The sequence below is a fragment of the Molossus molossus genome, unplaced genomic scaffold, assembly GCF_014108415.1.
Source record: "Molossus molossus isolate mMolMol1 unplaced genomic scaffold, mMolMol1.p scaffold_m16_p_2, whole genome shotgun sequence".
In the NCBI taxonomy this organism is placed as follows: domain Eukaryota; kingdom Metazoa; phylum Chordata; class Mammalia; order Chiroptera; family Molossidae; genus Molossus; species Molossus molossus.
The window spans coordinates 14,438,496-14,462,560 of NW_023425355.1; positions in this window are offsets into that span (position 1 = coordinate 14,438,496).

Here is a 24,065-nt window from a genome sequence, read left to right on the forward strand (position 1 = left end):
TAGCTTAGACTATATGTTAGTACACAAAACAACTCTCCATAAATTTAAGAAGATTGTAATTGTATCAAGCATCTTCTCTGAACATAATAGTATAAAAAATGGAAATAAGTCACAAGAAAAAAACTGAAAAACAAAGACATGGAGGCTCAAAAACATGTTGCTGAACAATGACTGGGTTAACAATGGGTGCAAGGAGGAAATGAGAATGTACCTTGAAACAAATAAAAATGAGAGCACAACCCAAAATTCATAGCATTTCATGCCTATCTCAAGAAAGAAAGAAAAAAACCTCAAATAAACAATTTAACTTTATACTTAAAGGAAGTTGATAAAGAACAACAAACAAAGTGCAAAGTGAGTAGAAAGAAGGAAATAATAAAGATCAGAGTAGAAATAAACAAAATAGACTCTTAAAAAATACAATAAAAAAGATCAATGAAACCAAGAGCTGGTTTTTGGAAAAGATAAATAAGATTGATTAATCTTTAACTAGACTCATCAAGAAAAAAATGAGGAACCAAATAAATAAAATCAGAAATTAAAGAGAAGTAATAACTGACACACACAAAAATACAAAGGATTGTAAGAAAATACTATGAACAATTATATGCCAACAAGTTTGACAACTTGGGTGAGATAGATGGAAACATATAGTCTTCCAAAACTTAATCAGAAAGAATCAGAGAATCTGAGTAGACCAATTACAATGAATGAAACTGAAGCAGTAATCAAAAACAAAGCTCCCAGCAAACAGAAGTCCTAGACTAATTGGCTTCACAGGTGAATTTTACCAAACATTCAAAGAAGAGCTAACACCTGTTCTTCTCAAACAAGTCCAAAAAATCTAAGAGGAGAGAAAACTCCCAAGCTCATTATATGAGGTCAGCACTGTCCTAATTTCAAACCTAGATGAAGACACTACAAAGAAAGAAAAGTATAGGCTAATAATCTTGATTAACGTAGATGCTAAAATTATCAACAGAATCTTAGCAAAGCAGATCCAGCGATACATTGAAAAAATCATACAACACGATCAAGTAAAATTTACTCTGGGATGCAAATTTGGTACAATATCCACAATTTAGTAAATGTGATACACCACATAAACAAAACAAAGAATAAAAACTACATGATCATAACAATATATACAGAAAAAGTATTTGATAAAATCCAGCATCCCATGATAAACACTCTCAACAAAGTGGGAATAGAGGGAACATATCTCAACATAATAAAGGCCAACCCGGCCTGGTGTGGTTCAGTGGTTGATCATCAACCTATGCACCAAGAGGTCACTGGTTTGATTCCTGGTGAGGGCACATGCCCAAGTTGTGGGCCAAATCCCCAGTGGGGGGCATGCAGGAGGCAGCCAATTGATGTTCTCCTTCATCAATGTTTTTATCTCTTTTCCTCTCCCTTCCACTCTCTCTAAAATTCAATAAAGAAATAAAAATAATAGTCACATGTGATGAACCCAGAACCAACATCATACACAATGTGCAAAAACTAAGAGTTTCCTTTAAGATTAGAAACAAGACAGGGATGTCTACTTTCACCACTCTTATTCAATACAATACTGGAAGTACAGAGCAATCAGACAAGAAATAGTAATAAAAGGCATCCAAATTGGAAAAGAAGAAGTGAAACTGTCATTATTTGTAAATGACATGATACTGCATATATAGAACTCTAAAGATTCCACAAAAAAACAAAACTATTAAAATTGATAAATGAATTCAATAAAGTAACAGGAACAAAATAAGTATTCAGAAATCAGCTGCGCTTTTATATACCAATAATGAACTATCAGAAAAGGAAACTAAGAAAACAAACCCATTCACAAATGCTACAAAAATAACATAGTACCTAAAAATAAAATTAACTAAGAATGTAAAATACCTATAATCATAAAATTATAAGACACTGAAGAAAGAATTTGAAGAAGATAAAAATAAATGGAAGCATATATTGTGTTCATGGATAGGAAGAATTAACACCATTAATATATCCATACTATCCCAAGCAATCTATAGATCCAACGTAATTTCTATTAAGATACCAATGGCATACTTCAGAGTACTAGAACAAATATTCCAAAAATTTATATGGAACCACAAAAGACCCTGAATATCAACTGTGATTTTGAGAAAGAAGAACAAAGTTAGTGGAATCATGCCACATGATATAAAACTATACTACAAGGACATAGTAATCAAAACAGCATGGTACTGGCATAAAAAGAGACATACAGATCAATGAAACAGAATAGAGAGCCTAACAATAAACCCACATTTTTATAGTCAATTCATATCTGATAAATGATTCAAAAACATACAATGAGGTAAGATAGTCTATTCCAAAATAGTGTTTGGAATATTGAACAGATATATGCAAAATAATGAAACTAGACCACATCCTTACATCACAAACAAGAATAAATTCAAATGCCCTGGCCAGTTTGGCTCAGCAGTTAGAGTCAGCCCTTGGACCAAGGGGTCACAGGTTTGATTTCCAGCTCTGGTCAGGGTCATGTGGGAAGCAACCAATCAATGTGTTTCTCTCACATCAATGTTTTTTTCTCTCTCTCTTCCCCACCTTCCCTCCCTTCCACTCTATCTAAAAATAAATGGAAAAATATCCTAGGGTGAGGATAAACAACAACAAAAGAATAAACTCAAATGGATTAAATATTTAATGCTAGACTTGAAACCATGAAAATCCTAGTAAAAACATAGGCAATCATATAATGGACATTTCATGTAGCAATAATTTTTTTCTGATATATCTCTTCAGGCAAGGGAGGCAAAAGAGTAAATAAACAAATAGGACTGCATTGAACTAAAATATTTCTGCACAGCAAAGGAAACAATCAACAAAATGAAAAGACAACTCACTGAATGGGAGAACATATTCATCAATAATACATCTGATAAGGAGTCAATATCCAAAATTTATAACAAACTTATAAAATCAACACTAAAAATACATACAATCTTATTTAAAAATGGGCAAAGGAGTCAATGTGACTCTCTCTCTCTCCCTCCCTCCCTCCCTCCCTCCCTCCCACTCTATCTGAAGATACATAGAAAAAATATCCTCAGGTGAGGATTAAAAAAAATGGGCAAAGGACCAAAACAGACACTTCTTCAAAGAGGACATACAGATGGCCAATAGACATGAAAAATGCTCAATGTCACTAAACATCAGAGAGATGCAAATTAAAACCACCATGAGATATCACCTCACACTTATCAGAATGGATACCATCAACTAATCAACAAACAACAAGTGCTAACTAGGATGTGGAGAAAAGGAAACCCTTTTGCACTGTTGGTGAAAATGCAGACTAGTGCAGTCACTATGGAAAGCAGTATGGAGTTACCTCAAAAAATTGAAGATGGAACTGCCTTTTGACCCAGCAGTTTCACTTCTGCAAATACATCTGAAGAAACCTGAAACACTAATCTGGAAAAATATATGCACCCTTATGTTTATTGAAGTGTTATTTACAATAGCCAAGATTTGGAAGCATCAGTAGGTGAGTGGATATAAAACAGTGGTACATCTACACAATGGAATACTACTTGGATGCAAGAGAATGGATGGACCTGGAGAGCCTTATGCTAAGTGATATAAATAAGCCAGTCTGTGAAAGATGAATAACACATGATTTCACATATAAGTGAAATCTAATTAACAAAATAAACTAATAAGCAAAATAGAAACAGACTCATAGCTAGAGAGCAGGCTGACATCTCTTGGGGAGTGGGGATGGGTGGGATGTGGGGGCAACGAGCAAAAAGGAAAACAAAAGAGAAAAACTCATGGACATGAACAACAGTGTGGTAATTGCCTGGGGAAGGTGAGATGGGGAGGAGAAAGAGGGTACGGGGGGATAAATGGTGATGGAAGGAGACCTGACTTGGGGTGGTGAACACACAACACACTGTACAGATGACATGTTGTGGAATTGTGCACCTGAAAACTGTATAATTTTATTAACCAGTGTCACCCCAATAAATTCAGTTTTAAAAAGTTGATGAATACTCAAAAACAGTGACATTCTGATAAAAGTTAGAGCACAGTCTAAAAACATTGGAAGAGATATGAACCAGACGCAAGAGTACAAATACTGTATGAGTCTACTCAAACACAATATCTAAAGCAGGTAAATTCATAATGAAAGATTAGATGTTAATAATCACCAAGGGAAGGGAGAAATGGAGAGCTTACGCTTAATAGAGAATTTCCGTTTGGGGTCATAAAATGTTTTTCCAGTAGTGGTAATGGTTGCACAACGTATTGAATGTAATTAATAACACCTAAAATGGTAAGTGGTAAATTTTATGTATATTTTACCTCAAAAAGTTAATTAATAAAATAAAATATTTTTTAATCTTCATTTTTCAATTACAGTTTATATTCAATATTTTCAGATGTACAACCTAGTGGTTAGACAATCAAGTACTTTACAGAGTGGTTCTACTGATATTTCAAATGTCCCCATACATAGTTAATATGATATTATTGACTATATTCCCTATGCTGTAATTTACATCTCTGTGACTATTTTGTAACTACCAATTTGTACTTCTTAATCATTTCACTTTTTTCACCCAGTCGCACAATCTCCTCTCCTTTGTCAACACCCAGTCTGTTCTCTGTATCTCTGAGTCTGTTTCTATTTTGTTTATTTCCTTCTTTAGATTCCACATATAAATGAAATCAGATGGTGTTTGTCTTTCTCTGCCTGACTTATTTCACTTAGCATAATATCCTCTGTGTACATTTAGGCTGTTGTAAAAGGTATAATTCAATAATTTTTATATGGCTGAATAGTATCCCATTGTGTATATGTACTACAGCTTTTTTTCCACTGGTCTATTGTTAGGCACTTGGGTTGCTTCTATATGTTGGAAATAATGCTGCAATGTACATGGAGATGCATATATTCTTTCAAATTAGTGTTTTGGATTTTTTTGGATATATTTTTAGAAGTTGACTCACTGGATCATAAATAAAGTAGATTAAAATAGATTATTCTTAGGACTGCTTATAGTTTTGTTGGTTCTCAGATCTGTATGCTTGGGTTACCAATCATAAAGGTGGCTTTTATTTTTAAGACAGAGTATTAACTGGTAAAATATTTTTTTATATTTGTGTCTTGTAGAATTGATTTTCCCATTTCATATTTCTTATCCCTCACAGCATATCTACTGATATTGTACAGGACATCCTGCTGCTGATGGTTTGGCCATACCTACTTATAATCTGGAGTTTGTAAGGATTTCCTGTCAACTTTTTTTTTGAAGATGTGATCCCTTTATTTCCCTTATCCTGTTGTTTTTTTTTTTAGGAAGGTTGCTATGGAGATAAAAATATTGCATAACTGCCTCAATGACAACACCGGTGGTTTTTCTCCTATTACGTTTTTATTATTCTATAATTGCTTATTTTTTAATTTTTATTTTTAATTGTGGTAAGAACACTTAATATGAGATATACCCACTTACAATTTTTTAACTTTATTATTGACACTCCTACAGATATCCCCATTTCCCCCCTTTGCCCACCTCCACCCAGCCCCCTACCCCTTCTCTCTGGCCATCCCCACACTGTTGTCTGCTTCCCTGGGCTAGGCATGTATGTTCTTAGGCTAATCCCTTCACCTTCTTTCATCCAGTCCCCTCTATCCCCTCCCTTCTGACATGTGTCAGTCTGTTCCACGTATTTATGACTGTTTCTATTCTGTTTATCAGTTTCTTTTGTTCATTATATTCCACATATAATTGAGATCATATGGCATTTGTCTTTCTACCATAAATAAATCAACAAACAATAACTGCTGACGAGGATGTGGAGGAAAGGGAAACTTAGTGCATTGTTGGTGGGAATGTAGCCACTGTGGAAATCAGTATGGACTTTCCTCAAAATAAAAATGAAACTGCCTTTCAACCAAGAGATCTCACTTCTGGGAATATATCTTAAGAATCCCAAAACACCTATCAGAAAGAATATATGAATATATGCACCCCTGTATTCATAGTAGCATTATTTACATTTCTCCCACCTCCTGCCCCTAGTGACCACTATTCTATTTTCTGCTTCTATGAACTTGATGTTTTGAGTTCCCTCATAAAGTGAAATCATTTGATATTGTTCTTCTGTGACTGCCTTATCTCACTTAGGAAAATGTCACCCATGCTCATCCTTCTTGTATATGGCTGAATTCCCTTTATTTTAATGGCTGAATAATATTCTGCTGTGTATAAATACACCACATTTTCTAAATACATTAATCTGTTGATGGACAATTAGGTTGTTTTCATATGCTGCCTCTTTTGAATAATGCTGCAATGAACAAGGGAGTCCAGATATTTTTTTTGTTTTTGAGATCCCAATTTTAACTCCTTTAGATACATACCCAGAAATAAGATTGCTGTATCATACAGTAGTTCTATTTTTAATTTTTGATGAACTTCTGTAGTGTTTTCCATAATAGCTGTACCATTTTACATTCTTACTAACAGCGTGCAAGGGTTCCAATAGTGTGCAAGGGTTCCAATTTTGCACATTCTTACCACTTGCCTCTTTTTTTTTTTTTGATTGTTGTTATCTTAACAGTTGTGAGGTGATATTTTACTGTGGTTTTGATTTGCATTTCCCAGGTGTAAGTAATGTTGAGTATCTTTCATACAACTGTTAGCCATTTCTATATCTTTTTCAGAGAAATTTAAATTCAATTATTTTGCTAATTTGTTAATCAAATTATATTTGATTTTTTGCTGTTGAGTTGTAGGAATTCCTTATTATTTGGAACATTAACCTTTTTTTAATTAATTAATATTTTTTTATTACAGATATCCCTCCTTTTTTCCCCCATCGACACCCTCCTCCCTGCTCCTGCACCCCACCCCACCCACCTTCATCACCACACTATTGTCTGTATCTATTGATTATGGACATGTGCATATAAGTTCCTTAGTTTATCTCTTTCCCACGCCCACCCCCTTCCAGGAGGTTTTTTGTTTGCTTGTTTTTTATAGATTTTCTACATAGATGATCATATATCTGCAAACAAAGACAGCTTTTCTTCTTTCCCAATTGGTATATGTTTATTTCTTTTTCTTACTTTACTGTGTTTACTAGGACTTCCAGAACAATGTTGAAAAGCAGTTGTGTGAAGCAACATCCTTGCCTTGTTCCTGATCTTAGGAAAATTTGGTGTTTCTCATCATTAAGTATGATGTTAGCTGTAGTTTTTTTTTTCCCTTTGGTTCTTTTTTTTTTTTGTAGATGTCTTTATCAAATTGATGAAGTTTTTCTATTCCTAAAATGCTGAGAGTTTTTTGTTGTTTTTCATCATGGAATGGTGTTGAATTTTTTCACATACTTTTTCTGCACCTACTGACATGATCATGTAATTTTCTTCTTTAGCCTGTTGATATGTAGGATCACATTAATTAATTTTTGAATGTTGTATTTATTTTGCTTGTTAGTTCATTTTGTTAATTATATTCTACATATGAGTGAAAGCGGGAGGCTGATGGAGGGGTGGAGGGATTGAGCAGAAAAGAAAAAAAAGAGAATACAGCTTATGGTTATGGACAACAGTGTGTGATGACTGCAGGGGGAGGGGAGATGGGGGAAGTGGAGGAGGGTATAGGGGAGAAAAATGGTGATGGACAGAGACTTAACTTGGGATGGTTTACACACAATACAATGTACAGATGATGTGTTGTCGAATTGTGCACCTGAAACCTACATAATTTTGTTAACCAGTATCACCAAATAAATTCAATAAAAAGGAAAAGAGTTTTTGAATGTTGAACCATTCTTTAATACCTGTGGTAAATCCCACTTAATAGTAGTGTATAATATTTTGTATACATTGTTGGATTTGATATGCTAATATTTAGTTGAAGATTATTTACATCTATGTTCCTGAGAGATAGTTGTCTATAGTTTACATTTCCCATAATATCTTTGTCCAATTTTGGTGTGGGTGGAGGTGGAAAAGGGCCTAGAGGGGATAAATGGTGATGAAAAAATAGAATAAAATGAAATAAAATAACATTTAAAAAAGATGTTTTACCTCTTCTTTCATTTTCCAAAAAAGTTTGTAGAGAATTGGTATACTTTCTTCTTTAATTGTTTTGTTTAATTCATCAATGAATCAACTTGGCCTGTTTATTTATGTTTTAGGAAGTTATTGATAATTAATTGTGCCTTTAATAGATATGGACCTATTCCGATTTTCTCCTTAATCCTATGTATGTTTTGGCAGATTGTTTCTTTCAAAAAAGCTTTATCTGTGATATCAAATTTGTGTTCATAGACTTGTTCATAATATTCTTTTATTCTCTTTTTAATGTTCTTTGGCTCTTCAGTGATTTCCTTTGTTTTAATTCTAATATTAGTAAATTGCATATTGTCTTCATAGCTAGGCTTTGCTAGAGGCTTTTCAATTTTATTGACCTTTTTAAAGCAGCACATTTTGGTTTTGTTGATTTTTTTTCACATATTTCTTGTTTTAAATTTTACTGATTTCTAATTTTTATTATTTCTTTCCTTCTTATTACTTTGGATTTAATTTGCTTTTTAAAATTTTTTTAAGATAAAACCTTAAATAATTGATTTTATTTCTTTCTATCCTAACATATGCATTTATTTCTACAATCAATCTTTGTCTTAATATTTAAAGTGTGTTTCTAGTAGACAATATAGTTTTTTTATTCACTCTAATCTTTAGTCCATTGCCATTTAAACTCATCGTTCATATAGTTGAATTAATATCTATCATATTTGTCACTGTTTTCTATTTGTTGACACTGTACTTTGTTCCTATTTAGCCATCCACATTTTCTGCATTTTGCCGCTCTAATTTAGTATTTTATTCATTTCAGTTTTTATTTTTAGCATATCAGTTATACTTCTTTTAAATTGTCTTAAATATTGTTCTTCTTTAATGTCCTTTGATGGAAGAATATATAAAAATATGGTGCACACTCACACACACACATACACTGAGGATTACATTCAGCCTATGAAAAGAAGAAATACTACCATTTGCAACAACATAGATAAACCTTGAAGGCATTACGTTAAGTGAAATAAGTCAGACAGAGAGACAAATACCATATGCATATAATCTCACTTACATGTGAAATCTGGCAAAAAAAAAAAAAAAAAAAAAGGATCTCATAGATACAGAGAAGAAATTGATGGTTGCAGAGGTGCAAGATGGGTAAAGTAATTCGTGAAGATGGTGAAAGTAAATTTCCAGTTCTTTTTATTTCATATATAATTTATATCATGAGGTACCTATCTTTCTCTGTTTGATTTATCTCAGCATAATGCCTTAAGACCCATCCACACGGTTGCAAATGTCAGAATATCCTTCTTTCTCATGACTAAAAGATCTGTGCAATGTAAACTATAAGACATTGGTAAAGCCCTGGCCTGTTTGGCTCAATGGTTAGAGTGTCGGCCTGTGGTTCAGAGAAAGACTGGTAAAAAAAAAAATGGAAGGAGTTACATGCAAATGGAAAGATAGCCAAAGTTCACGAATCAGAAAATTAATTTTGTTAAAATCTCCATCATATCCTAAGCCATCTATAGATTCAATGCAATTCCTTTAAAAATTCCAAAGGGTTTTTGCACATGAATAGAACAATTAATGTTTGTATAACACCACAAAAAACCCTGAAAAGTCAAAACAATTCTGAGAAATAAGAATAAAGCTGAAGACATCACAGTTTCTGATTTCAAACTATGCTACAAAACGGTAGTAATCAAAACAGTATGGTACTGGCATTAAAATGGACACATAGACCAGTGGGACATTATAGAAAGCCCAGAAATAAACTTCTGCATCTAAAGTCAATTAATATTTGTCAAGGAAGTGAAGAATAATCAATGGGGTAAAAAAGGAGAAACATCTGTAACAAAAAATGAAATTAAAAATAAAAATAAATAAACTGCTTCCATGTGGAAAATGGAAAAAAAAAATGCAAGCGCAAGAAACAAATTTTTTTAAAAAATCATTAAGTGGACCACATCAAGGTAAAAACTTCTGCACAGCAAAAGAAACAGTCAACAAAATAAAAAGGCAACCTATGAATTGGGAGATGATATATTAGTCTCTTTATCACCCACAGAACTGAACTGAATATCCTCTCAGGGAAACACCACCTGTTGTGATTTTTTTCCTGCTTCCTGCTCTGATTTGCATTCAGTATGGCAGAGAAGAGATATTCTGAAAATTCTAGAAAAACATTAGATATTATTTCATTCAATATTTAGTTGCTTTGCAGTGTTGGGACCATTAAAATGATCTGTTCATCCATATTTCCAGAAACATAATTTTTCTTGATTCAGTGTTTGTTATGTTTTTTTTAGAAATATTTTTCATTATTTTTAACTTATTAGTTATTAAAAATGTTCATTGCAGTTTCTTCTTTTAATACTCTCACCTATATCTGTTTCTTTTGCATTCTTAGTATTGCTTGTGTCCTTTCCCTTTTTGTCTTCACAATTCTTGACATAGGTGTCTATTTTAGAATTCATCAGAAGAACCATCTTTTAGTGTTTGATTACTTCCATTGTTTCTTGGTTTTCTAATTTATTAAATTCTACTCTTATTTATTTCCTCCTATTTTATTTGTATTCTACCATTCTTTCACTTCAATATTCTTGTGATGTTTCTTATTGTCACATATGTGTCACACGTAATGCATAGGTCTTACTGAGAAGGCAAGCCAGGTCCAGACAACCTCTTAGGCAGTGCAGAGACCCCGACCCTGGGTTTTGTAATTCCCTTACATCAGTCAACTGCCTAAACTATAGCAGAACTAGAAAGCCCCCAAATACCTAGAGGCTTATCATGTATAAAAGGTGGCTGCAACTCGGGCTCGGGGCTCAGCCTTTGGAGGTGACTCCCCTGGGCCAGCACTGGTACACATTAAACAGACCTTTTCTAATCCTCCAAGTTTGTGTAATCTGTCTCTTCCCAAGGACCAAATTTCTGCCACAACATTACATTGCCTGTATCTTATAATCATAGAGAAGCCCACTTTCTATATTTGTTCTAGAAAATGCTGTACCTGTTATTTTCACAATATGTTAAGTGAAAAACATATTTCAATAATTTTTAACATTTTTCTATTATATATGTGCACTTAAAACTAAATTTTCTCTTGAGATCCACCTTAGCTGTATCCAATATTTTTTACACAGTAATTTTATTATACTTCAGTTGAAGTAATCAATAAAATTGTCTATTGAGATTTCTTGGTCAGCCAAGAATTATTTAGCAGTCTTTTTTTAAATTTATAAATGTATGTATTTTATTTTTGGTTATATGTTCTAAGAATTTTTTTCTATAAAAATACCTTTCAATACAAATTCCAAATGTTTAAAATAAATAAATAAATGAATAAATACATACATAAATAAAATGTCCAATGCAAGTTTTAACTTTAAAAATATTTTCTTATTATGTTTATTTTATTGGATTGCAAATTATTAATAAAACCATACAGGTTGCAAGTGTAGAACTCAATAAAACATCATCTACATACTGCATCCTGTGCTCGCAGTCAAATCTTTCCATCTTCATTTAACCCCCCCTTTGCTCATTACACCTCCCATCACCACCTTTTGCCTCTGGCTTTAAATTAAAAATTTTAGAATATATAAACATTTTTGTTGCCTAGCATATGGTCAATTTTTCAAATATTATATGTTAAAGAAAATTTACTATTTAATTGTTGTTATCAGGGGTTAATAATTGCCCATTAGATCAAATTTCTAAATTGTGTTGTTCAAATATTTGTGCCCTCAACAATATTTTATTGACTTTTAATTGCAAATAAATTTCCATTTAATGTTTCCAACTTTATTTGTGGAGTTTTATACAGTAGGTAATTTTGTCTAAGTTTTCTGGATATATTTTGAGGTAATTTTGTGATTGATTTATATTTCTCTTAAATGGATTACTTTATCATTAATTAATAATCTTTTTTCATTTATTATGTTTTATTTTCTTTAATTTCTTTTTTTTTTTTTCTTTTTGTTATTTGGTTTTCCTAGAACTGGAGCCTGAGGTGGAGATTCATGTGCAAGTGATTTTTTTAAAAAATTTTTATCATTATTATTATTTTAAATTTATCTTTATTGTTGAATGTATTACAGATATCCCCTCCTTTCTTCCCCTTGACCCCCTCCTCCCTACTCCTGCCCCACTACTGTCTTCCCCACACAATTGTCTGCATCCACTGGTTATGCATATATGCATATAAGTTCTTGGTTTATCTCTTCCTGCCCCCCTCACCCCCTTCCTTTTGAGGTTCATCAGTCTAACAACCAATTTGTACTTCTTAATCCCTTCACCTTTTCACCCATTCCCCCAATCCCCCTCCCATCTGGCAACCATCAAAAAGTTCTCTATGAGTCTGTTTCTGTTCTGCTTGCTCATTTTGTTTCTAGATTCAATTGTTGATTGATATGTACTTATTGACATTTTATTGTTCATATTTTTGTTCATCTTCAAGAAGACCCATCAACATTTCATATAATACTGGTTTGGTGGTGATGAACTTTAGCTTTTACTTGTCTGGGAAACTCTATATGGTTATCAATTCTAAATGACAGCTTTGCAGGTTACACTAATCTTGGTTGTAGGTCCTTGCTTTTCATCACTTTAAATATTTCTTGCCACTCCCTTCTGGCCTGCAAAGTTTACTTTGAGAAATCGGTTGACAGTCTTATGGGAGCTCCCTTGTAGGTAACTAACTGCTTTTCTCTTTCTGTTTTTAAGATATTCTTTTTGTCTTTAACCTTTGGCATTTTGATGATTATGTGTCTTGGTTTGGGTCTCTTTGGGTTCATCTTGTTTGGGACTCTGTGCTTCCTAGCCTTGTGTATCTGTTTCCTTCCCCAAGTTAGGGAAGTTTTTTGTCATTATTTTTTTAAATAGGTTTTCAAATTTTGCTCTCTCTCTTCTCCTTCTGTCACCCCCATGATGCAAATGTTGGTACCCTTGAAGTTGTCCCACGGGCTCCTTACACTATCCTTATTTTATTTTTTTATTCTTTTTTATTTGTCCTGTTCTGATTGGGTGTGTTTTCCTTCCTTATATTCCAAATTGATGGTTTGCTTCTTGGCTTCACCAACTCTACTATTGATTCCCTGTAATTATTTTTTATTTCAGCTAGTGCATCCTTAATTTATGACTGATCTTTTTTTATGTTCTTGAGGTGCTCACTAAGCTCCTTGATGTTTTCATGAAGTTCCTTGAAATTCTCACTAAGTTCATTGAGCATCCTTATAAGCAGTATTTTGAACTCTGCATCTGTTAGATTGCTTATCTCCATTTTGTTTAGTTCTTTTCCTGGAGTTTTGATCTACTCTTTCATTTGGGACATGTTTCTTTGTCTCCTCATTTTGGCTGCCTCCCTGTGTTTGTTTCTTTGTATTAGGTAGAGTTGCTATGCCTCCTAGGCTTCTTAGGGTGGCCAATTGTAGTAGGTATTCTGTAGGGTCCAGTGGCACAGCCTCCCTGGTCACCCAGCTGGGCCCTCGAGGTACACCCCTCATGTGGACTGTTCACTCTTCTGTTGTAATTGAGCCTTGATTGCTATTGGCACTTCAATCAGAGTGATTCAATCAGGCTGATCAGTGACTAGCTGTGCCCACCTCTGACTACCTTGGAGGATCAGCTCTGCAGGGGCCACCACACAGAGCAGACTTACTTCAGCAGGTCTCTGGTCCCCACTGAGTCCACTCCTTGAGTGTGTCGCTTGTGGAGGTGGTTGGGTGGTGGTGTTTGGATGTGGTCTAAAGCTGGCCACTGGGTGTGCTGGCTCTAGGGCAAGGTCAGCCTCTGCCTGTGTTCTACCCAGGGCCACCAGGCATATGCTACAAAGCGATATGTAGATGGCTGGTTCTCTGCTGGGCTTGAAGGTGCCCAGGCAAAGCCAAGCTGTACACCAAGGCTGGCTGCTTTTAGTGTCAAGCCTGGGACCACTTAGAGAGAGCTATGGGGCTCGCTGAGGCCAGATGCTACTTGTTTGAGAAAATTTAGGAAAATCTGAAGCAGGAGCCAAAACAGGCCAGTCCTATGGTAAAACCTCTGGAAATAGCTTGGGTGGGCCCAGATGTTGGATGGGGCAGGGCCTCAGGGAATCACAAGGGCTGGGAAAACAGTGTGAGCCAGGTTTCTGGAGTCCAAGATATGGCACCCACCTGCTGGCTTTGTTGGGGAAGGTCTCACCAAAGGAACAACGGCCTCCATCTGCACATCTGTCTGGGAGAAAGCTGCCTATTCAGCTCTTGCCCTGATGCCAATCAACTCAGTTCTTCCCAGTATGTCTCTGATGCCTTTCAAGCTGCCTCCCCCATGCTGGAGCCTGGAGGGAGCAAATCTGAGTAAATCCATGAGCGGGCCCTTTAAGAGGAGCTGCCTGGGGCTCAAGAAGCCTCAGCTTCCCTCAGTCTCAGTTCCTGCTGGTTTTACAGCCAGAAGTGATGGGGACTTCTTTTCCTGTCACTGGAACCCTGAGCTGGGTGCCTGGTGTGGGATGGGGAACCCTCACTCCTCAGGGAGGACCTTCCCAGCGGAGGTAACCCTCCTTATTTTTATCACCACACGTGGGTGTGGGACCAGCCTGTCAGCCTCCGCCCTTCCTACCAGTCTCTATGTGGCTGCTTCTTTAATTTTGTAGTTGTAGGACTTCCATTCAGCTCGAGTTCAGGCAGTTCTTAAGGATGGTTGCTCTGTAGTTTAGTTGTCATTTTGATGTGGTTGTAGGAGGAGGTGAGTACCATGTTTACCTACACCGCCATCTTTGCAAGTGATTTATTGAAGGAATTCTTTTACATGGAATCTGAAAGTGAGTAATGGAAACAAGATTGGAACGTGGAAGAAGTAAGACAACTACAATTTCAGATGTATAGATTCAGTATATTCCCATGAGGATTTCTGAAGTGTGAATTGCACTACTGAGTTTGTATTTTCTTGAGGCAAGGGGTCTGGGCTTTTATAGTACAAATTAATCAGTCATTGTCCAGGGATCATCCATGAGGCCTGCATAATCTCCCATAAGGTAAGGGCAACCCTTGGAAAACAGTGCGGATAAGGGAAATTAGCAGTCAACACTATAACAACTGGAATGCTCCAACTTGGTAAAGTGGATCAGGCAAGTAGACTAACAACTTTTGATGTGGTTTGAAAACCATGTTGCCATACCAGAGGTCTTCTAGTGAGTGATTGTCTTCTTGGTACGTTTTCTCTTACCTATATAATTCACACTTCCTTTGCCATTTTATTATGGGTATATCTCTCGTTTACAGTTATAATTAAATTTTTGTTATTTACCAAGTTAAGAATTTCTGTCTTTAATTGATGAGCTGAATCTTATCAGATTTACTGTGATTAGTTATATATTTTGACTAATTTCTACACATTTACCTTTCCTTGACTTAAAAGTACAGCATTGTGAAAAGCACTATGAAATAGTGACTAAGAACATAATTTCTGAAGTCAGGCTACCTGTTTGATTACAGTTAGACTACTTAGACAAAGAATCAATATTTGTTAGACAAAGGATTCATCTCTTAATCTCAATATCCTTCCTATAAAATGTGAATGATAGAAGTACCTACTTTGTAGGGTTGTTTGGGAATGAAATGACTAAGTGTGAAGCATTTAGGAAACTAAGGTTCACTATGTGATAGCTATTATTTCTATCCTTCCAGTTTTAAAACTTAAAATTTGGCATACTAGACTTAACAAAGTGCATAAAGTCAGTAAACATCTCACAATCCATAAACCTTTCTAACTCTGATCATCCTTTATCAATTTCCATGTTTTTACTGTATAGGATTTAGTTTCATCATGTATTTTCATTCCTAATATTATTCTTTATCATATTGAATTATTTTTATAGTCAATGTTTGTGTGAATTATTTTCATTTGTACAACTTTTTCTTACCCTACCACTGTTTCATGCATCCTAACATATCCTCTAGGCACAATTTCTACCTTACTGATGTGTATCTTTTTATTTTCTTACTCTCATGAGCCTCTCTCTTTCACTCACATACACATATATACATATGTGTGTGTGTGCGTGTGTGCATGTATATGAAAAGAAATTATACATATATGTGTATATGTATATATGAAATATATACATACAGGTCTTTTATCACTTCGGTTAAATTTATTCCAAGGTACCTAATTTGTTATTCTTGCAATAGTAAAGGGGATTGATTTCTTAATTTCTCTCTCTTTCATTATTATATTAGTGTATAAAAATGTCACGAATTTCTGTTACTTTGCTGAAGTCATTTATTAGATCTAGGAGTTTATTGTTGAATCCTTTAAGGTTTTCTCTGTACAATAGCATGTCATCAGCAAATAATGAGATGAGTGGAAACATATACTGCAGATTGGAAGAATTAACATCATTAAAATATCCATACTAGGATGTGAAAATGGAGGCAGAGTAAATGGAAGCTACACAGACGATCTCCAAGGACCAAATGGGAATTACAACTAAAATAAATACAAATCCTCAAAAAAAAGCAACAGAAAAGCAGGAGGACAGGACCATATAACCAAGGACAATGGTAAAATCTGCAGATGCGTGAGAGGGTGGTGGGCTGGGAGCCCACGGACAGCAGCAGTCTTAGCTGTAAACAGCGCCCTTGGGGAATAATGACCAGGTCCGCTCCACAGCTCAGAGAAAATGGACAGAGTGCTAAAATAGCCACAGCCACTCACCTGGGGGCCACGGCAGAGGGAGGGCAGACTGGGTTGGAACACTGTGGGGACACCCAGCATTTGGAGGGCACTCAGAATTTTTGCAGAATTGTGGCCAAAAAGAACAGTGGCCAGTGTGCTACTTCCCAGAGGTGTAGGGAAAAGCAGCAGTCCTCTTCTCAGAGATTCAGCCTTTCCCAGGTCAGGCAAAGAAATGCAAATAGAACTCCGTAACAACCAGCATCTATCCCTCCCTCTAAAAATACTCTTATGCAGAACACCAGGGATACATTCCAAGGCACTGAGTAACTGAGCATACTAGCCACCAGAAAAAGCTAGAAGATAACGGAACACTTCCTGGGCTTGCAAATCTACCCAGGAAAGAAAGACTTGACATTGGTGTTTAATGTGGGCCCACCCAGGCTTATCCAAACCCAGTAGAGGGAGCCAAAAACAGCACCCACAGGAAAAATTTGGCAGGCTCCAAAATCCACTGAGATAGCCAAAATGGTGAAACAAAGAAACAAATCCCAAATGAAAGAACAAGAGAATAATTTATCTATCGAAGATGAGATAAATTAAATGCAGTTAAGCAAATTATCAGAGGTAGAGATCAGAGCCATGATCTTGAGGAAGCTCAACAGCATGAGTAAGGACATCAGCATCATGAATAAAGATATAGAAACCTTGAAAACCAACTAAGTGAAAATGAAGAATGACATAGTAGAAATAAAGAACATAATGGAAGGACTAAGCAACAGAGTAGAGGAAGCTGAGTACCGGACCAGTGAATTAGAAGACAGGGTAGAAAAAATTAACCAATCAGAAAACCAAAAGGAAAAAATATATATATTAAAAAACAGGAAGATAGCTGAAGAGAACTGTGGGACAACTGAAAATGTAATAACATTCGTATCATAGGAGTACTCGAAGAAGAAGAAAATAAGCAAGGGTTAGAGAATATGTTTGAAGAAATAGTGACAGAAAACTTCCCTAATTTGGTGAAGGAAGAAGGCATTCAAGTTCAAGAAACAAAGAGAGCCCCAAGTAAGAAGAACACAAACAGGCCCACACCAATACACATAGTAATCAAAATGCCAAAAATTAAAGACAAAGAGAGAATCCAAAAGCAGAAACAGATAAGGAACAGGTTACCTACAAAGGAAACCCCATAAGGCTCTCAGCTGACTTCTCACAAGAAACACTACAGGCAAGAAGAGAATGGCATGAAGTAATCAAGGTCATGAAAAACAAGGATCTGAATCCAAGACTACTGTACCCAGCAAGGCTATCATTCAAAATAGAAGGTCAAATAAAGAACTTCCCAGACAAAAAAAGGCTAAGGGAATACACCAGCACCAAACCAGCACTGCAAGAAATGTTAAAAGGACTGCTGTAATTATCAGGAGAAATAGGAAGAAAAATAGAACCACACTAAAAAAAATGGCAATAAATAAGTACATATCAATAATCACCTTAAATGTAAATGGACTGAATGCTCCCATAAAAAGACACAAAGTAGCTGATTGGATAAGAAAGCATGACTCATTTATATGTTGTTTCCAAGAGACCCACCTCACAACAAAAGACTCACATAGATTGAAAGTGAAGGGATGGAAAAAAATCTTCCAAGCAAACGGAAAAGAAAAAAAAAGCTAGGGTAGCAATACTCATACTGATAAAATAGATTTCAGAATGATGGCCATTATTAGAGACAAAGAAGGCCACTATATAATATTGAAAGGCTCTATCTAACAGTAAGATACAACCTTGATTAACATATATGCACCCAATATAGTAGCACCAAAATATATTAAAAAACTTCTGGAGGACTTCAAAGGAGAAATCGATAGCAATACAATCATACCAAGGGACTTCAACACCCCGCTGACATCGCAGGATAGATCCTCTAGAAAAAAATTAGCAAGGAAACAAAGACTCTAAATGAAGCACTAGACCAAATGGATTTAATAGATATCTACAGAGAACTACACCCAAAAACTACAGAATTCACATTCTTCTCAAGTGCTCATGGGACATTCTCAAAGACAGACCACATGTTAGGGCACAAACTAAGTCTCTACCAGTTCAAGAAGATTGAAATCATATTAAGCATCTTCTCAGATCACAATGGCATGAAACTAGAAATCAATTGCAAGAAGAACATACAAAGACATTTGAACACATGGAAGCTAAATAGCATGTTATTAAACAATGAATGGGTCACTGAAGAGATCAAGGAAGAAATCAAAAACTTCCTGGAAACCAATGAAAATGAAGACACAACAACACAAAATCTATGGGATGCAGCGAAAGCAGTTCTGAGAGGGAAGTTCATAGCACTACAGGCCTCAAAAAAGAAGAAAAATCTCTTATAGACTATCTACCTTCACAACTTAAAGAACTAGAGAGCAAACAAAAAGAAAACCCCAGAGCAAGTAGAAGGAAGGAAATAGTAAAGATCAGAGCAGAAATAAATGACATAGAGACGAAAAAAACAATTCAAAGAATCAATAAAACAAGGAGCTGGTTTTTCGAAAAGATAAACAAGATTGATGGACCCTTAGCTAGACTCACCAAGAAACAAAGAGAGAGAACCAAAATACACAGAATCAGAAATGAAAGAGGAGAGATAACAACTGACACCACAGAAATACAAAAGATCATTAACAACTACTATGAACAATTATATGGCAACAAATTCGACAATCTAAACGAAATGGACAAATTTCTAGAAACACATAGTCTACTAAAACTGGATCAGGAAGAGATAGAAAACTTAAACAGACCAATAACAACAGAAGAAATTGAAGATGTAATCAAGACTCTCCCAGCAAACAAAAGCCCAGGCCCGGATGGCTTCACGGTGTTTTACCGAACATTCAAAGAAGAACTAATACCCATTCTCCTCAAACTATTTCAAAAAATTCAAGAAGAAGGAAGACTTCCAAACTCGTTTTATGAAGCCAGCATAATTCTAATTCCAAAACCAGAAAAAGACACAACAAAGAAAGAAAACTACAGGCCAATATCCCTGATGAACATAGATGCCAAAATCCTAAACAAAATACTAGCAAATCGGATCCAGCAATACACCAAAAAAATTATCCACCATGACCAAGTGGGATTCATCCCAGGGATGCAAGGCTGGTACAATATTTGCAAATCCATAAACATGATACACCACATAAATAAAATGAAGAATAAAAACCACATGATAATATCAATAGATGCTGAAAAAGCCTTCGACAAACTCCAGCGTCCATTTCTGATAAAAACGCTCAGCAGTGTGGGAATAGAAGGATCATATCTAGACATAATAAAGGCCATATATGAAAGACCTACAGCCAACATCATACTCAATGGGCAAAAAATAAAAGCATTTCCCTTAAGAACAGGAACAAGACAGGGATGTCCACTTTCGCCACTCCTATTTAACATAGTACTGGAAGTCTTAGCCACAGGAATCAGACAGGAAGAAAAAATAAAAAGGATCCAAATTGGAAAGGAGGAAGTGAAATTGTCATTATTTGCAGATGACATGATACTATACATAGAAAACCCCAAAGACTCCATCAAAAGTTTACTAGACTTAATACATGAATTTGGCCAAGTAGCAGGATACAAAATTAATGTCAAGAAATCGATGGCATTCTTATACACCAATGATGAACTCACAGAAAGAGAAACTAAGCAAAAAATCCCTTTTACCATTGTGGCAAAAAAATTAAGATACCTAGGAATAAACTTAACCAAAGAAATAAAGGACCTATTCGCAGAAAACTACAGGTCATTGAAAAAAGAAATAGAGGAAGATATAAAAAAGTGGAAGCACATACCCTGTTCATGGGTTGGGAGAATTAACATCATTAAAATGTCCATATTACCCAAAGCAATCTATAGATTCAACGTAATCCCCATCAAAATATCAATGGCATACTTCACAGAATTAGAACAATTATTTCAAAAGTTCATATGGAACCAAAAAAGGCCTCGAATAGCCACAGCAATCTTGAAAAGGAAGAACAAAGTTGGAGGGATCACAATACCAGATTTCAGGTTATACTACAAAGCCACTTTAATCAAAACAGCCTGGTACTGGCACAAGAACAGGCACATAGACCAGTGGAACAGAACAGAGAATCCAGAAATGGACCCAAGGCAATATGCTCAATTAATATTTGACAAAGGTGGCAAGAGCATACAGTGGAGTAAGGACAGCCTCTTTAATAAATGGTGCTGGGAAAATTGGACAGCTACTTGGAGAAAAATGAAACTGGACCATCAACTTACACCGTACACAAGAATAAATTCAAAATGGATGGAAGACTTTAATGTAACTAATGAATGCATAAAAATCTTAGAAGAGCCTGTAGGCAACAAAATTTCAGACATCATACGCATGTAGAATTTTCACTGATACATCACCTAAGGCAACAGAAACAAAGGAGAATATGAACACATGGGACTACATCTAACTCAAAAGCTTCTGCACAGCAAAAGAAATAGCCACCAAAATGGAAAGCAACGCACTCTATTGGAGAACATAATTGCCAACAATACATCAGATAAGGGGTTAATTTCCAAAATATATAGAGTGCTCATACAATTCAACAAAAGGAAGACATAGAACCCAATTAAAAATTGGGCATAGGAACTAAGCAGACATCTCTCCAAACAGGACATACAAATGGCTAAGAGACATATGAAGAAATGCACAACATCACCAATCATCAGAGAGATTCAAATTAAAACAACAATGAGGTATCAACTCACACCTGTCAGAATGGCTGCCATCAACAAATCATCAAACAATAAGAGTTGGCGAAGGTGTGGAGAAAAGTGGACTCTAGTACACTGCTGGTGGGAATGCAGACCAGTGCAGCCACTATGGAAAACAACATTGGTGTTACCTCAAAAAATTAAAAAATTAGCTTCCATTTGATCTATTTATCCCACTTCTAGGAATATACCCTAAGAAGCATGAAACACCAATCAGAAAGAATATATGTACCCCCATGTTCGTAGCAGCACTATTTACAATAGCTAAGATCTGGAAACAACCCACATTTTCATCAGTAGATGGATGGATAAAAAAGTGGTGGTACATATACACAATGGAGTACTATACAGCTGTAAGGAAGAAAGATCTCTTATCCTTTGAGACGACATGGAGAGACCTGGAAAGTATTATCCTAAGTTAAACAAGCCAAACAGAGAAAGAGAAGTATCATATGATCTCACTCATGTGTGGAATATAATGAACATAACAGTCTGAGGAATGGGGTAGTCCCAGTGATGTGGAAGTGGGGTACAGACGGACAATCCCCAGAAGAGGCAGTGGTGGGGGGAGATAAACCACAGAACTTATATGCATGTATGCATGAACAATAGACATGGAAAACAAAGCTGGGGACAGGGCAGGGAGGGATGGGAAGGGATGAATCAGTGGAGGAAAAAGGAGAAACATCTGTAACAAAAATAAATAAATAAATTTTAAAAAATATCAATACTATCCAAAGCAATCTATAAATTCAAGTCAATTCTTTTTCAAATATAAATGGAATATTTCATGGATCTAAAACAAATATTCCAAAAATTTATATGGAATTGAAAAAGATACCAAATAACCACAGCTATCTTGAATAAAAAGAGTAAAGTTGGAGGTATCACACTTGATATCAAACTATTCTATGAAGACATTGTAATCAGAATAGCCAGGTACCGGCATAATAACAGGCACATAGATGATTAGAACAAAACAGAGAGCCCAGATATCAACCCATAATTTTATGTTCAACTAATAGTTGACAAAATAGGCAAGAACATACAGTGGAATAAAGACAGTCTTTTTAATATAAGGAATTGGGAAATGGAGCAGGTACATGCAAAAAAAAAAAAAAAGAAACTAGACCACGAACTTACAGCATACCCAAGAATAAACTAAAAAAATTGGTAAAAGACTCAAATGCAAGTGATAAAACTATAAAAATCTTAGAAGAAAACATAGGCAGTAAAATTTCAGACATCTCCTATAGCAATATTTTTGCCAATATATCTCTTTGAGCAAGGGAAACAAAGGGGAAAAGAAAGAACAAATTGGACCCCATCAAACTAAAACACTTTTGTATAGCAAAAGAAACTATCAACAAAATGATAAGGGTGCCCATTGTATGGGTGAACATGTTCACTAATGGCGCATCTAATACGGGATTATTTTCCAAAATATATAGAGAACTTACTCAACTCAACACCAGGAAGACAAACAACCCAATTTACAAATGGGCAAAGAGCCTAAATAGACACTTCTCCAAATAGGACATACAGATTGTCGACAGACATATGAAAAAATGCTCAATGTTACTAATTATCAAAGAAATGCAAATAAAAGCCACAATGAGATATCACCTCACACTTGTCAGAATGGCTAGCATCAACAAATCAACAAACAATGAGTGCTGGTGAGGATGTAGAGAAAAGGGAACACTAGTACTCTGTTGATGGGCATGCAGACTGGTGTAGCCACTATGGAAAACTGTATGGAGTTTGCCCATAAATTTACAAATGAAACTGCATTTTGACTCAGTGATCTCACTTCTGTAAATATATCCAACAAAACCTGAAACACTAATTCAAAAGAATATATGCACTACTATGTTAATTTAAGCTTTATTCACAATAGCCAAGATCTGGAAACAGCCCAAGTACCCATCAGTAAATGAGTGGATAAAAAGCTATGGTACATTTACATAATGTAATACTATGCAGCTATAAAAATAAAAGAAATCTTACCATTTGCAACAGCATGGATGGACCTAGAGAGCATTATGATAAGTGAAATAAGCCAGTCAGAGAAAGACAAGTACCATATGATCTCACTTATATGAGGAATTTAATGAAGAAAGTAAACTGATGAACAAAATAGAAACAGAGGTATTGATACCTTGAATAGACTGACAGCTCTCAGTTGCAAATAGGTTAGGAGACTGGATGAAAGAAGGTGAAGGTATTAACGAAGAAACATATCTATATAACATGTAGACACAGACAACAGTGTGGTGACAGCTAGAAGGAAGAGGGGGTGGTTTGGCAGAGGTGGGCAAAAGAGGCGAAAATAGCAATGGAAAGAGACTTTGCTTGGGGTGATGAGGGCAGGATTTGGTATACAGATGATGTTTTATTGAGGTGTACACTTGAAACCTCTATGGTTTTTCAAAAGAATATCACCTTAATAAATTCAGTACAAAAGGATACACGCACGCACACACACACACACATAATTTCAATGTTCGTAATT